This window comes from Triticum urartu, chromosome 5A, assembly GCF_056163025.1.
Source record: "Triticum urartu cultivar PI428250 chromosome 5A, HENAU_Tu73, whole genome shotgun sequence".
Taxonomy (NCBI): domain Eukaryota; kingdom Viridiplantae; phylum Streptophyta; class Magnoliopsida; order Poales; family Poaceae; genus Triticum; species Triticum urartu.
This window is the reverse complement of record NC_141877.1, coordinates 89183023-89199828: the sequence shown is the minus strand read 5'-3', so window position 1 is coordinate 89199828 and position 16806 is coordinate 89183023.

Below are 16806 nucleotides of genomic sequence, written 5' to 3'. Positions count from 1 at the left end.
GCATCTCCTGTCTAGCTGAAAATTTAGGTCCAATAATCATTAAAAAATTTAAACTAGCATATTGCAGTGATGAAGAGATGTCCTTAACGAAAGCTACGACACCGATATACAAAGTTGTGCCTGAGGTTTATGTTCATTTGTAATTTTTATTTAGGCACAATTGTTTCAAACTAGAGTATTATTTATTTTTGCTTTGACTCTTGTGCTTAGATTTAGAAGTAAGCCGTGATTTTTTTACGTGTTTAGAAAAATTGGGTCTTTAATGTTAGGATGGCCCATGGGGTTGTTGGAGATATGTCCTAGAGGCAATAATGTATGATAATATTTTATATGTGTTTATTAATAAAGATAGTCTTTGAACATTATTAATGATGTGTATCAACGAGTACGTGACTTATTTGTGGGACTATGCATTGTATAATGACTGTCCTAAAAGATCCCTAGTCGAAAGGGCTGCATGAACGCGCAACCGACTAGACTGACATGTGACACGGTGGATGGTTTGGTCTCGCTGGCCATGGAGCATTGGATGCTAGCCATATAATATGGACTCGGAAGGATCTGGTCGGATTCGATATAGTCGGATATGAGTCGAGGTGAGATCCGAGTCGGACATACCCGACTATGAGATGAACCGATAGGTAATGTGGGAGTCTCTAGTATAACATATGTTCTATGTCATAAGACCTAAGCTGGCGCATGTACTTGGGATGGTGAGAGACCTGCTTTGGGCCGACCAAACACTACTCTGTGACTGGGTAGTTATAAAGGTAGTCAGGCTTTGTCCAGACCCATGCTGCGAGACATGGTCGGGCAAGATGAGATTTGCCCCTCTGATCAGGAGAGATATACTCTGAGCCCCTTGTGTGATCCAACCAAGATAAGCATGGCACAAGGATGACAGACTCGCCTTGAGCCCGACAACATATATCGTGTGGCAAAGGAAACATAAGTGTGACATTTTGTACAGGTTCACCAACTGGCTTCATTGTCTACTTGGTGGTTGGCATGCCTTGCTAGAGGCCGCTACCAGCCGAGCAGGTCAAAGGTGATCTGAACTGTGACCAAGACGACTTGAACCTAAGGGGTCTCACGCTTAAGGGAAGGAACCTGTGAGGCTGGATCTGACTCCACGAGCCAGGTCTGATCCTACTCGGACTCGGATCCAGACCGAACATAATTTGGGCTTTAGGATCCGTGCGAGGCCCAAGTGTTGAGCCCGCGACGGATTCCTATATATAATGGAGGTGCGGCACACTCATTTGGTTGATCACTTCAGCGCCGTCACTAGGGCTTTGCATGTGTTGCAAGTAGCCACCACCACTCGCCGTCGGCTGTGTGATCGGACCTAGTAGTCCACCACATGGTGTTCCTCCTGCACGCGTGGATACCGTTAGAGGCGGTGCACTTGGACGAACCAGATTGTGGGATCTGATCGGCTACGTGGGAGATCGACGAGGAGGAGACGACTCCGAAGACGCGCTGGCCCAACTCTACTTTTGCTGCACAGACTACGTGTCTAGTGGTAAGAGCATCTCCACACGTTCGCCCCCCAGCGCATAGGCCGGCGCTCTTTCGGGCGCTCGCTCGACGCTATTTAGGCCCTGGGTGCGATCTAGGTCCCAGCCACGCCCCCAGGTGCCACCCCAAGGCACCGCAAATTCAAACTTGGTCCATTCTCGCTCCCAAAAAACGCCACAAGTCCGGCGATCAGCGCCCCAGTTTGGCGATCACCTTGCCATAGTTCGGCGACCAAATGAAAAGTTCGGCGTACAAAAAGAAATGACGCATAGGCAACGCATCAAACGGCGGTGTCGGCCTCCGGCATCGGGGTAGTCGGCATGTGCGGGCTGGGCGGCATCGGCGCGGCTTCTGTGCTGGGCGGCGTCGGCGCGGTTTCTGTGCTGCTGGGCGTCGTGGAGGCATCATCGTGTTGGGGAACGTAGTAATTTCAAAAAAAATCCTACGCACACACATGATCATGGTGATGCATAGTAACGAGAGGGGAGAGTGTCCATGAACCCTCGTAGACCGACTGCGAAAGCGTTAGCACAACGCGGTTGATGTAGTCGTACGTCTTCACGATCCGACCGATCCAAGTATCGAACGCACGGCACCTCCGAGTTCTGCACACATTCAACTCGATGACGTCCCGCGAGCTCCGATCCAGCAAAGCTTCACATGAGAGTTTCGTCAGCACGACGGCGTGGGGACAGTGATGATGATGCTACCGATGCAGGGCTTCGCCTAAGCACCGCTACGATATGATCGACATGGATTATGGTGGAGGGGGCACCGCACACGGCTAAGAGATCAATGATCAATTGTTGTGTCTCCAAGGGGTGTCCCTCTCCCCGTATATAAAGGAGTGGAGGAGGCAGAGGGCCGGCCCTCTCTATGGCGCGCCCTAGGGGAGTCCTATTCCCACCGGGAGTAGGATTCCCCCTTTCCTAGTAGAACTAGGAGCCCTTCCAAGTAGTAGGAGTAGGAGAGAAGGAAAGGGAAAAGAGAAGAGAAGGAAGGAGGGGGCGCCGCCCCTCCCCCTAGTCCAATTCGGACTAGGCCTTGGGGGGGCGTGCAACCTCTCCTCTCTCTTTTCCCTAAAGCCCAATAAGGCCCATCTACTCCCCGCGAATTCCCCTAACTCTCTGGTACTCCGAAAAATACCCGAATCACTCGGAACCTTTCCGATGTCCGAATATAGTCGTCCAATATATAGATCTTTACGTCTCGACCATTTCGAGACTCCTCGTCATGTCCCCAATCTCATCCGGGACTTCGAACTACCTTCGGTACATCAAAACACAAAAACTCATAATACCGATCGTTACCGAACTTTAAGCGTGCGGACCCTACGGGTTCGAGAACTATGTAGACATGACCGAGACACGTCTCCGCTCAATAACCAATAGCGGAACCTGGATGCTCATATTGGCTCCCACATATTCTACGAAGAACTTTATCGGTCAAACCGCATAACAACATACGTTGTTTCCTTTGTCATCGGTATGTTACTTGCCCGAGATTCGATCGTCGGTATCTCAATACCTAGTTCAATCTCTTTACCGGTGTAACACCCACAATGCGGCTATATCTCCCCCGTGTCGGGGTACGACTTAGAGGCATAGCCGCATGGTAGGTTTGTCGCAAGAGGGGCAATCTTCACACAATCCCATTTACTGAATAAGAAAGGGTTAAAGAGTTGGCTTACAATCGCCACTTCACACAAATACAAGTTAAGCATACATCATCCAGAATACAATCAAGGTCCGACTATGGAACTAAAATAAAAGAAGACAACCCCAAATGCTAGATCCCCGTTCGTCCCGACCGGGCTCCACTACTGATCAACTGGAAACGAAACAACACAACGAACACGATCTTCATCGAGCTCCCACTTGAGCTGGGTTGCGTCATCTGCACTGGTATCATCGACACCTGCAACTGTTGGAAGTATCTGTGAGTCACGAGGACTCAACAATCTCACACCCGCGAGATCAAGACTATTTAAGCTTATGGGTAGGAAAGGGGTAATGAGGTGAAGCTGCAGCAAGCACTAAGCATATATGGTGGCTAACATACGCAAATAAGAGCGAGAAGAGAAGGAAAGCACGATCGCGAACTAGAAGTGATCAAGAAGTGATCCTAAAACTACTTACGTTCAAGCATAACACAAGAACCGTGTTCACTTCCCGGACTCCGCCGGAAAGAGACCATCATGGCTACACACGCGGTTGATTCATTTTAATTAAGTTAAGTGTCAAGTTCTCTACAACCGGATATTAACAAATTTGCATCTGCCCATAACCACGGGCACGGCTTTCGAAAGTTCAAAACCCTACAGGGTGTCCCAACTTAGCCCATCACAAGCTCTCACGGTCAACGAAGGATATTCCTTCTCCCAGGAAGACCCGATCAGACTCGGAATCCCGGTTACAAGAGATTTCGACAATGGTAAAACAAGACCAGCAAGACCGCCCGATGCGCCGACATACTGATAGGAGCTGCACATATCTCGTTCTCAGGGCAACACCGGATGAACACTACGTATAGCTAAAAACCAACCCTCAAGTTTCCCCAAGGTGGCGCCGCAAGTGGCTCTGGTTCGGACCAACACTTACACAACCACTGGCCCCGTGGGGGGGGGGTGTTAAAATAAAGATGACCCTTGAGTTTGCAGAACCCAAGGGAAGGTGATAGGTTGTTAGGCAAATGTAAAACCAAAGTTGGGCCTTGCTGGAGGAGTTTTATTCAAAGCGAACTGTCAAGGGGTTCCCATAACACCCAACCACGTAAGGGACGCAAAATCAAGGAACATAACACCGGCATGACGGAAACCAGGGCGGCAAGAGTGGAACAAAACACCAGGCATAAGGCCGAGCCTTCCACCCTTTACCAAGTATATAGATGCATTAAAGTAAATAAGAGATAATAATGATATCCCAACAAAATCCATGTTCCAACATGGAACAAACTCCATCTTCACCTGCAACTATCAACGCTATAAGAGGGGCTGAGCAAAGCGGTAACATAGCCAAACAACAGTTTGCTAGAAAAGGTGGGTTAGAGGCTTGACATGGCACTATGGGAGGCATGATATAGCAAGTGGTAGGTATCACAACATAGCAATAGAGCGAACAACTAGCAAGCAAAGATAGAAGTGATTTCGAGGGTATGGTCATCTCGCCTGAGATCCCGCAAGGAAGAAGAACGAGTCCATGAAGAAGACAAACGGACAAAGTCGAACGAATCCTCCCAAACACGATGTTATCGGAACTAACCCAAAGAAGCAACACAAGAAAGAAGCAAACAACAAAGTAAACAACCATCACATAAGCATGGCATGATGCGCAAACAAGTATGATGCATGTCCGGTTTAAATATGCATGGCATGGCAAAGTGCACAAAAAAACTACAAGTTAAGTGGAGCCCAATATGCAACGAGTTGCATATTGACGGAACACCACATACGAGTTATTTAGTTCGATCTTGTTTATGTACCCAACAATATTAAATGTTGATTAACATGGCAAGAGGTGAAGCATAATAAAACTACCTATCTAGGCAAGTTTAAATGAGGCCGGAACAACAAGCAAACAAGTCCGGAAAATCCTCATGTGCATATTTTAGGTTTGATACTGTTCTGCCCTAAACACAATTTTAGAGTTATTAAACATGCAAAATGAGTGCACCATGTTAAACTATGCATTTTCTACCCCATTTACATATAATGTTTATTAGGTTTGGAGCTACGGTTATTTAGTTATGAATTAAAGCATTTTTGCATGGCAATAGGCAAATTTAAAACAAACAACATTTTAAACATTTCAAACATAGATGAAAGTTGGATATTATGAATCTAGACACAATTCTAAGTATTTTACATATAAAGTTTGTTTTAACCCGATGCATGGTTAATTAGTTATTAAATGCATGAACAACAAGGGGTAATCTGTAAATATGCAGTTTTTTCTAGAAATAGCGAAATTCGTTCATAGCAGAAAAAATATACATCGGGCCGAATCTGCACTGGGGACAACAAAGAGGCGCCGGGGAGAAGCTCACCCATGGGCTTCGGCCCGTTGGTGAGGAGGTGGAGGCAGACCGCGGGGCGCAGTCGAGCAGGTCGGCTCGGCAGGAGGCCCAAGCGGGGCGCTGGAGCGGGCATTGCAGGCGGCTGGCACCCGATGCGGCCCACGCATCGGTCGCTGGCAGGGTAAACACGAGCTGGCGGCGCAGGCAGAAGGGACTTGGCGCTGGGGTCGTCCTCCTCGTTGAGCTCGCACGGAGAAGCAAGGGGAGGCCAACGACGAGGCTTGGAAAGGTCGATCCGAACGGATCCCTCCAGATCCGATCGGGAATGAGACGACAACAAGCGGGGGTCACCAAACGGAGCGGGGTTGACCCGCGGGCGCGCACACACACACACACACACAGAGAGACAAACGCGAGAAGATAGGAGGAAAACAAAGGGAAGAGGAGGAGCGACGGGGCCAGCCTGGGGTCCTGGTGGCTTCGGCCCAAGGCGCCATTGTGCTCGTAAGACGGGGCGGAGCGAGGCTTCGCTCCTGGTGGAGCATCGAAGGAGGCGGGGAGACCAAACCGAGGTCAACCCTTCCGTTCCCGACGGCGGCGAGGCATGCCGAGGTCGACCCTGGTAGCGGTGTTCCTGTAGGTCTCCATGGAGAAGATATAGAGCAAGTGAGAGAGGGAACGGGAGAAGGAGAAGCATCAAGGGGTGTGGGTCCAGTGACTGATCTTGGAGGCGAGATGGGGCGGCGAGGAGGAGGTCCTGGAGGTGAGGGTCGTCGCTAGTTGGATCGAGGAAGAAGGAGGCTGCGGCTGGTTGGGTGGATCGATGGATCGAGGGGAGATGGCTGGTGTGTGAAAATGAGGAGGGGATGGATCCCGAGATGGATCGAGACCGGGTGGCGGCGGCGGGATTGGACTGAAGGGAGAAGCCTCCTAATTCTTAGGGTTGGACCTCAAGTATATATAGCAGGTGGATTTGGGGTGCATTTGGGCCCTCCGATTGAAATCAGACGACCGAGAATAAATAGGTTATAGAGTCTAAATAAGAAAACGGTGATGTTTTATAGACGTTTGGGGATGATCCGGACCCATCGGTAACGACAACCCGAGTCGGGTCCGGGACAACTTTCGTACGGGCGCGCGAGGAGGGCCGCGGGCTGACGAGAGAGGTTAGGTTGGGCCTGGCGGTAGGTAGTGGACTGTGTAGACGTTCTAGGGAGGAAAAAGAGGGAAAACCCGGCAACAGATTTTGGAGACCGAAAACGTCCGACGATTTGACCGACTATATTGTCGCTATAGTTATCCGTTGGGGCATCAAACGAACTACGAATGCAATGAAACTTGGCAGGCGACCTACTGAAAACATAACAACACGGCATGCCAACTTTCATCCCATTCCGAGAACATTTTCCGACCACTTATAAAATAATATTTCGGACGTGCCGCGGGCGCGTGCAAGTGGGTCTGGGCTCAGAACGGACAACGGAAGGAACATGGAGACCTGGACAGATGCAAGTTTTGAAAACATGCAGATGCAATGCGGATGATGACATGGAAAGATGCAACACGCAAGCGAATGACACGACAACAAGAGCGAACAACTGGGAGACACCTGGCGCAACGGTCTCGGGGCGTCTCAACACTCCACCACTACGAGAGTATCTCATCTCGAGATCTGGGATGGCACCGGGGAAAACGGAAGAGGAGGGGTAAAACAAAGTTGCTTCTTTGACAAACGAGTGAAACCAAAGAACCTTGAGAGGTTGAAACAAATTGAAAGAAAGAAAACAACGAAGAAGAACAAAGTTGAAAACACTCCGTTAGAAAAGAGGAACAAGGAAGAGCAGATTCGGACAGCACTCCGGTTGAAAAGAGATGCAAGACTTGATAAGGCGAAAAGAACTTGAGCAAAGGGCACAACACTCCAGTTAAATGGATAAGCACGAAAAGAACACAATCCTCACCATTCGAGATGATGATAGAAAAGAGCAACATCACAATGCCTCCGGATGAAGGAATAAAAGGTAAATCGTCGGAACAAAAGAACGGAGAAGAAAAATGAGAACTTCTACCACAATTGAACTTGGAAAGCATCCTTGCAAGAAAGGATTGCACGGGGTTGTTGGGAAATCAACAACGAAAAGAATAAGCTTGTAGTGGGCTTATGGAAACATCTCAACATTATGAGGTGACAAACGGCCACTAACGGAAAGCAAAGATTGGATTGATATCAGCAAGGAGACGAGAACCTTGCTTCACCGGGAGGATAGATGAAGAACTTGGGTCATTTATAAGTACCACAAATAGAAACTATCCTTAGGGAAAGCTTTAGGTGAAATATAACCCAATCTAACTCCAATGAAGAGATTGATAGGTTGCAAAGGATCTCATGAATGAATTGAAAATGATGGGTTTAAAATATGTCATTCCGGACAACTTGTGAATCATGAAACCCGAAGGGAAATTGTCAAGAAAGACATAACACCACCTGAAAAATATAAGATAGAAAGAATTTGCACTTCGGAATGCAAGATGAAGAATACTTGAGCTCCTTTGAAAAGAATCTCGATGAACACTTCGAGAAGGAATTAAATCTTTGATGAGCCATCATGTAGAGCCTCCATGAAGAACTCCGGTAACAAAATGATGATCAAATGAAAGGAAAGAGAAGTTGAAAACACAAGGTGAAGCCTTGCGATGATTTAGATGGAGCTTCGCGACGAGATAATGCGGAAAAACTTGGAACTCCGGAAAAGAAAGATGAACAAAAGAAATCAAGAATTTTGATGAACCTCCGGAATAAGGAATTGAATCATTTGGATGAAACAAGAATAAGAATTACATTATGCTTATCCTTCATCAATTTAATTGCTGACACACCATGGATTTGGCATACTACTTATTCTCATTTGTGAAGGATTAAGATAGATATAGCGCCAACTTGGGAATGTTTTCAATGAACCACCGGTAGGACCGAAACAACGAATAAATTAATATGATAAAGATGGAAGAGAAATATTGAACGAATCACCATAAGAATTGAAAACGAACAAAGTAAAAGGGGGGAATCACCGGTAGAATTAGAGAACGAATGAAGATACTTGAGGGAATTTAGATACAAGTGAAACGAAGAGATCAAGAGTTGATTAGAGAACACTTGCACGATGCACCGGTAAGATTTGGAGAAACGAGAGCTGAAAGCTGAGAATGAATAATCCCGAAATGATGACCTTTAGAGAATCGAACTGAAAAGACTCCTGAATTGCTCCGTATGGATGAAAAGAATTCTCACAATCTAAAACAATTATGAGAGGATGGCATCAAGCTAGAACCACGAGTCTTCAAGAGAACATATATGATTTAAGAGAAACTCTTCTTCGGTCTACAAATCCGAGAATGACGACAAGAACAACATCAAGAATTGTTTAGACACTCCGGTTGAATCAAAAGCGAAGAGGTTGAGCCAACGATGAAAAGAATTTGAAAAACAATCTTGGAGAAGGCATTTGACTGATGATAATTCATTCTTACGTCAAACTTTGAAATGAATTGAAAATAACTCCGGAAAAAGGGAAGAAGAGTCAGGTAAGATCCTGGGAAAAGACCTTTGGGTTAGGGCCCACTTGAAAGAAACACCATTGAAAAGATTGCTTGAAAGGGAGATTGCACCGGTTGATTTAAATGGCTTGAAAGAGATAACATCCTCAAAAGAACTTGAGCGAGTTGAGAATGGAAGCTTGAATCTTATGAGGTATCTTCAGCACTCCGGAACACTTGAATAGCAAGCAGGGAATGATTATGAGGTGCACCGACATGAGAAAACATTTAAAACGTGGAAAGGGATATGATCAACAAAGCTTCAATTGAATCCACCGGAGAAGAAAAGAGAACGGAGAATGTTGAACTTGTAGCTTCCTTAGCATCTTCCTGAGAATCACCGGATAAGAATATTGACGGAAAAGAATGGAGAGACTTCCCATCAATAACCTGATAGTTGATTAAGAGATCCGAATCCTTAAAGGAAAAGGGTGGGAGGGTGGGAAAACAAAGGCAACTTGGGGACAGATGAAACGAACAACATTGAGAAAAATCGAGAGGTGATCTTGCGGATGTTGAAATGATCGGATCCACTTGAAGAGAAGCACACCGGTTGAAAAGGATTGACATGACAATCTCGATGATCAAAAAGGATTAGCACTCTCATATAAATATGAGAACACCACCTAGGAAAGGTATGGAATCAACACTTGACATTGAAGCAACTTGAATACCACAACTCAAAACAAAACAAAGGATTGGCTTGCAAAATAAGCCGGAAACATACATATGATAGATCCCATATCGTATCATGTGTCTGTTGGAAAGATATTCTAGGAGCTACTTGAATTCCCACTTATAAACTCCCGAAACTTTCTGGTTATGCAATCAGGTGTTGGGGATACAGGGGAAGCATAGTATCTCACCCAAAAATAACAAATCCTACATCCAACTGTATCCATCCTTCAACACATAACCAAGAAACCTTTGGAAATCATTTACCTCAACCTTCAAAAAGCATCCGTTATATGAGTTATAGCAATACTCCCGAACACCCACCCCAGTACTGGGTGGCGTCGAGGTTATCTCACCAACAACTGCATAAAGGAGATTTTCGATGTTGGCAAACTCAGGTATTCCAGAACTGGAACGATAAAATTGTGACGACAACACCTCGGAGCTCAATTCCTTGGGACACTGCCACAACCCCTAAATGTCAGGAGGCACCAAGAACAATGTTCTCGTCACAAAACCATCAGAACGATTCCAAGATACCCGCGTGATCCTAATTTTTTTTGTGAAATTTGAGGAGAGAAGAGTCAAAACTCTACGTCAGGAGGCCTCACCAGAGCGACGAAGGGACTGAGGAGTAAAAAGAATCCTACTCTCCGATATATATAATCCTAAGACTCAAAACATTTTCTTCTAAACTCAACAACGTCAGTGATTCGATCAAGCAGGGGGCTCCTAAGTCGGGGAAGGCTCTGATTACCAACTTGTAACACCCACACTGCGGCTATATCTCCCTCGTGTTGGGGAACGACTTAGAGGCATAGCCGCATGGTAGGTTTGTCGCAAGAGGGGCAATCTTCACACAATCCCATGTACTGAATAAGAAAGGGTTAAAGAGTTGGCTTAAAATCGCCACATCACAGAAATACAAGTGAAGCATACATCATCCAGAATACAATCAAGGTCCGACTATGGAACCAAAATAAAAGAAGACAACCCCAAATGCTAGATCCCCGATCGTCCCGACTGGGCTCCACTACTGATCAACTGGAAACGAAACAACACAACAAACACAATCTTCATCGAGCTCCCACTTGAGCTAGGTTGCGTCATCTGCACTGGTATCATCGACACCTGCAACTGTTGTAAGTATCTGTGAGTCACGAAGACTCAGCAATCTCACACCCGCGAGATCAAGACTATTTAAGCTTATAGGTAGGGAAGGGGTAATGAGGTGGAGCTGCAGCAAGCACTAAACATATATGGTGGCTAACATACGCAAATAAGAGCGAGAAGAGAAGGAAAACACGGTCATGAACTAGAAGTAATCAAGAAGTGATCCTGAAACTACTTACGTTCAAGCATAACACAAGAACCGTGTTCACTTCCCGGACTCCACCGGAAAGAAATCATCACGGCTACACACGCGGTTGATTCATTTTAATTAAGTTAAGTGTCAAGTTCTCTACAACCGGATATTAACAAATTCCCATCTGGCCATAACCGCGGGCACGGCTTTCAAAAGTTCAAAACCCTATAGGGGTGTCCCAACTTAGCCCATCACAAGCTCTCACGGTCAACGAAGGATATTCCTTCTCCCAGGAAGACCCGACCAGACTCGGAATCCTGGTTACAAGACATTTCGACAATGGTAAAACAGGACCAGCAAGACCGCCCGATGCGCCGACATCCTGATAGGAGCTGCACATATCTCGTTCTCAGGGCAACACCGGATGAACACTACGTACAACTAAAAACTAGCCCTCAAGTTTCCCCGAGGTGGCACCGCAAGTGGCTCTGGTTCGGACCAACACTTAGACAAGCATTGGCCCGGGGTGTGTGTGTTAAAATAAAGATGACCCTTGAGTCTGCAGAACCCAAGGGAAGGTGATAGGTTGTTAGGCAAATGTAAAACCAAAGTTGGGCCTTGCTGGAGGAGTTTTATTCAAAGCGAACTGTTAAGGGGTTCCCATAACACCCAACCGCGTAAGGGACGCAAAATCAAGGAACATAACACCGGTATGACAGAAACGAGGGCGGCAAGAGTGGAACAAAACACCAGGCATAAGGCCGAGCCTTCCACCCTTTACCAAGTATATATATGCATTAAACTAAATAAGAGATAATAATGATATCCCAACAAAATCCATGTTCCAACATGGAACAAACTCCATCTTCACCTGCAACTATCAATGCTATAAGAGGGGCTGAGCAAAGCGGTAACATAGCCAAACAACAGTTTGCTAGGAAAGGTGGGTTATAGGCTTGACATGGCACTATTGGAGGCATGATATAACAAGTGGTAGGTATCGCAGCATAGCAATAGAGCGAACAACTAGGAAGCAAAGATAGAAGTTATTTCGAGGGTATGGTCATCTTGCCTGAGATCCCGCAAGGAAGAAGAACGAGTCCATGAAGAAGACAAACGGACAAAGTCGAACGAATCCTCCCAAACGCGATGTTATCGGAACTAACCCAAAGAAGCAACACAAGAAAGAAGCAAACAACAAAGTAAACAACCATCACATAAGCATGGCATGATGCGCAAACAAGTATGATGCATGTCCGGTTTAAATATGCATGGCATGGCAAAGTGCACAAAAAAACTACAAGTTAAGTGGAGCCCAATATGCAACGAGTTGCATATTGACGGAACACCACATACGAGTTATTTAGTTCGATCTTGTTTATGTACCCAACAATATTAAATGTTGATTAACATGGCAAGAGGTGAAGCATAATAAAACTACCTATCTAGGCAAGTTTAAATGAGGCCGGAACAACAAGCAAACAAGTCCGGAAAATCCTCATGTGCATATTTTAGGTTTGATACTGTTCTGCCCTAAACACAATTTTAGAGTTATTAAACATGCAAAATGAGTGCCCCATGTTAAACTATGCATTTTTCTACCCCATTTACATATAAAGTTTATTAGGTTTGGAGCTACGGTTATTTAGTTATGAATTAAAGCATTTTTGCATGGCAATAGGCAAATTTAAAACAAACAACATTTTAAACATTTCAAACATAGATGAAAGTTGGATATTATGAATCTAGACGCAATTCTAAGCATTTTACACATAAATTTTGTTTTAATCTGATGCACGGTTAATTAGTAATTAAATGCATGAACAACAAGGGGTAATCTGTAAATATGCAGTTTTTTCCTGGAAATAGCGAAATTCGTTCATAGCAGAAAAATATACATCGGGCCGAATCTGCACTTGGGCCAACAGAGAGGCGCTGGGGAGCAGCTCACCCATGGGCTTCGGCTCGTTGGTGAGGAGATGGAGGCAGACCGCGGGGTGCAATCGAGCAGGCCGGCTCGACAGGAGGCCCAAGCGGGGCGCTGGAGCGGGCGTTGCAGGCGGCTGGCACCCGATGCGGCCCATGCATCGGTCGCTGGCAGGGTCAACGCGAGCTGGCGGCGCAGGCAGAAGGGACTTGGCGCTGGGGTCGTCCTCCTCGTGAGCTCGCACGGAGAAGCAAGGGGAGGCCGGCGATGAGGCTTGGAAAGGTCGATCCGAACAGACCCTGCCAGATCTGATCGGGAATGATACGACAGCAAGCGGGGGTCACCGAACAGAGCGGGGTTGACCCCTGGGTGCACAGAGAGAGAGAGAGAGACAAACGTGAGAAGACATGAGGAAAACAAAGGGAAGAGGAGGAGCGACGGGGCCAGCCTGGGGTCCTGGTGTCTTCGGTCCAAGGCGCCGGTGTGCTCGCAAGACGGGGCGGAGCGAGGCTTCGCTCCTGGTGGAGCATCGAAGGAGGCAGGGAGACCAAACTGAGGTCAACCCTTCCGTTCCCGACGGCGGCGAGGCATGTCGAGGTCGACCATGGTAGCGGTGTTCCTGTGGGTCTCCATGGGGAAGACATAGAGCAAGTGAGAGAGGAACGGGAGAAGGAGAAGAAGCGAGGGGTGCGGGTCCAGTGACTGATCTTGGAGGCGAGATGGGGCGGCGAGGAGGAGGTCCCAGAGGTGAGGGTCGTCGCTGGTTGGATCGAGGAAGAAGGAGGCTGCGGCTGGTTGGTTGGATCGATGGATCGAGGGGAGATGGCTCGTGTCTGAAAATGAGGAGGGGATGGATCCCGAGATGGATCGAGACCGGGTGGCGGCGGCGGGATTGGACTGAAGGGAGAAGCCTCCTAATTCTTAGGGTTGGACCTCAAGTATATATAGCAGGTGGATTTGGGGTGCATTTGGGCCCTCCGATTCAAATCGGACGGTTGAGAATAAATAGGTTACATAGTCCAAATAAGAAAACGGTGATGTTTTATAGACGTTTGGGGATGATCCGGACCCATCGGTAACGGCGGCCCGAGTCGGGTCCGGGACAACTTTCGAACGGGCGCGCGAGGAGGGCTGCGGGCTGACGAGAGAGGTTAGGTTGGGCCTGGCGGTAGGTAGTGGACTGTGTAGACGGTCTAGGGAGGAAAAAGAGGGAAAACCCGGCAACAGATTTCGGAGACCGAAAACGTCCGACGATTTGACCGACTATATTGTCGCTATAGTTATCCGTTGGGGCATCAAACGAATTCCGAATGTGATGAAATTTGGAGGCGACCTAGTGACAACATAACAACACCGCATGCCAACTTTCATCCCATTCCGAGAACATTTTCCGGCCACTTACAAAATAATATTTTGGACGTGCCGCGGGCGCGTGCAAGTGGGTCTGGGCTTAGAACGGACAACAGAAGGAACGGGGAGACCTGGACAGATGCAAGTTTTGAAAACATGCAGATGCAATGCGTATGATGACATGGCAAGATGCAACACGCAAGTGAATGACACGGCAACAACAGTGAACAACTGGGAGACACCTGGCGCAACGGTCTCGGGGCGTCACAACAGGCAAGTCACTTTACTCGTTCCGTAATACATCATCCCGTAACTAACTCATTAGTTACAATGCTTGCAAGGCTTATAGTGATGTGCATTACCGAGTGGGCCCAGAGATACCTCTCCGACAATCGGAGTGACAAATCCTAATCTCGAAATACGCCAACTCAACAAGTACCTTTGGAGACACCTGTAGAGCACCTTTATAATCACCCAGTTACGTTGTGACGTTTGGTAGCACACAAAGTGTTCCTCCGGTAAGCGGGAGTTGCATAATCTCATAGTCATAGGAACATGTATATGTCATGAAGAAAGCAATAGCAACATACTAAATGATCAAGTGCTAAGCTAATGAAATAGGTCAAGTCAATCACATCATTCTCCTAATGATGTGATCCCATTAATCAAATGACAACTCATGTCTATGGCTAGGAAACATAACCATCTTTGATCAACGAGCTAGTCAAGTAGAGGCATACTAGTGACACTTTGTTTGTCTATGTATTTACACATGTACTAAGTTTCCGGTTAATACAATTCTAGCATGAATAATAAACATTTATCATGATATAAGGAAATATAAATAACATCTTTATTATTGCCTCTAGGGCATATTTCCTTCACATCGCCCGGGCTTGGCGGCGGCGTCGGTGTGGGCGTGGGAGTTGGCGGCACCGTCGACGGCAGCTGGTTCAGGATGAGGCCGCGCTCCACCAGGTACCATGCCTTGAGCTGCGCGTCATTGCTCTAGAGCATGTCCGCCCCGCCCATCAAGAAAGCCAGGTTGGTGTTCCTCTTCTTCGCGCGATGTTGGCCTAGAGTAGGTTGAGCTTGACGGCGCTGTTCGTCATCAACGCCGACCACCGCGCCTCGGTCTTCTCTTCACGCAAGGTGGCCCGGGCCTGTGCATCGGCGAGGAAATGCTTGATGGATTCTTCCACACGTGCGGTAGCCGAGTTGGCGTGTTTCCCCTTCTTGGCCCCTTTGTTGCCTTCCGGATGCCCGTCGCCGGCGCCCGGCATTGGCGCGTCCGGCTTGTACGTCTCCTTGGCCTTAGGGAGGGTGTGCCGGGTATCCGCACACTTCTTGCACTCGTCGATCCGCTTGAAGACGTGGAGGTACTTGAAATCTTGGTCACTGCTGTCCTGGCGAAACATGGCGAACATCCGCAGCAGCTGCGCCGAGGAACAAACTGTCGACGGGTGCACACACGTCGAAAAATAGGGGAGACCAGCGTGCCATACCTGATCCTCGATGCTGGCACCGCTCTCCGAGCGAGCTGCGATCTCCTCGATGATCCCATGACATTTGTTGCACCCCGTTTGGATGAGCCCCCAATGGTTCGCCATTGCCTTCGACCCGCGCTGCATGTAGACGCATTTGAAGTAGGGGTCGACGAGCTTGCGCTCATCGAACTCGGCCTTGAGGTGCTCCCAATACGTGTCGATGCTCTGGTTTGTGCCGGTGATCGGGTCGAGGTAGATGACTTTCCATGCTTCGGCGAGGCACTCGTCCTCCTTGGACACCCACTTGATGCGCGGCTCACCGGTCCTGCCCGCCCGCTTCTTCTTCTCTTCATTTTCCTCGTCGGAGCAGGCGCCATCTCGTCCTCCTCCTCTGGCTCCTCCTCACCGTAGTCGAGCTTGCCGTCCATTGTGTCATCTTGGGCAGTGAACCCGGGGGAGGCGACGGCGGCAGTCGAGCCGGCCGTGATGATGTCTTCCATGTCGGCCTCCTTCACGTTGGTGTTGCCGAAATACGATGAGGAGGCTTGTGAGAAGGGCAGCGCGCCACGGCGGAGAGGGGGCATCGGGGAGGCTGCATAAGCCAACGACGAGTAGGTGTACGAAGGGTATTGCACGCCGGCAAAGGCGGGCGAGGGCGTGCGCTGGGCCGGGTGGCCATGGGGAAAGGTGATGTTGGAGTTGAACCCGCCATGTGCGTCGCCGTCGGCGTAGCCCGACGACGGCATGTAGCCCCAAGGTTGTGGCGATGACGAGAAGCCGGTCAGAGACCCGAGCTTTGCTGGATCCACGCGTACGGGCCGTGGCCGCTGTGTGGATTCATCATCCCTGCGCGAGCCGCCTTGGCTTGTTCGACCGAGCGCTCCACCTGCTCTGCCACCGCCCTATCCCTGGCCTTCTTGGCGTTCGCCCTG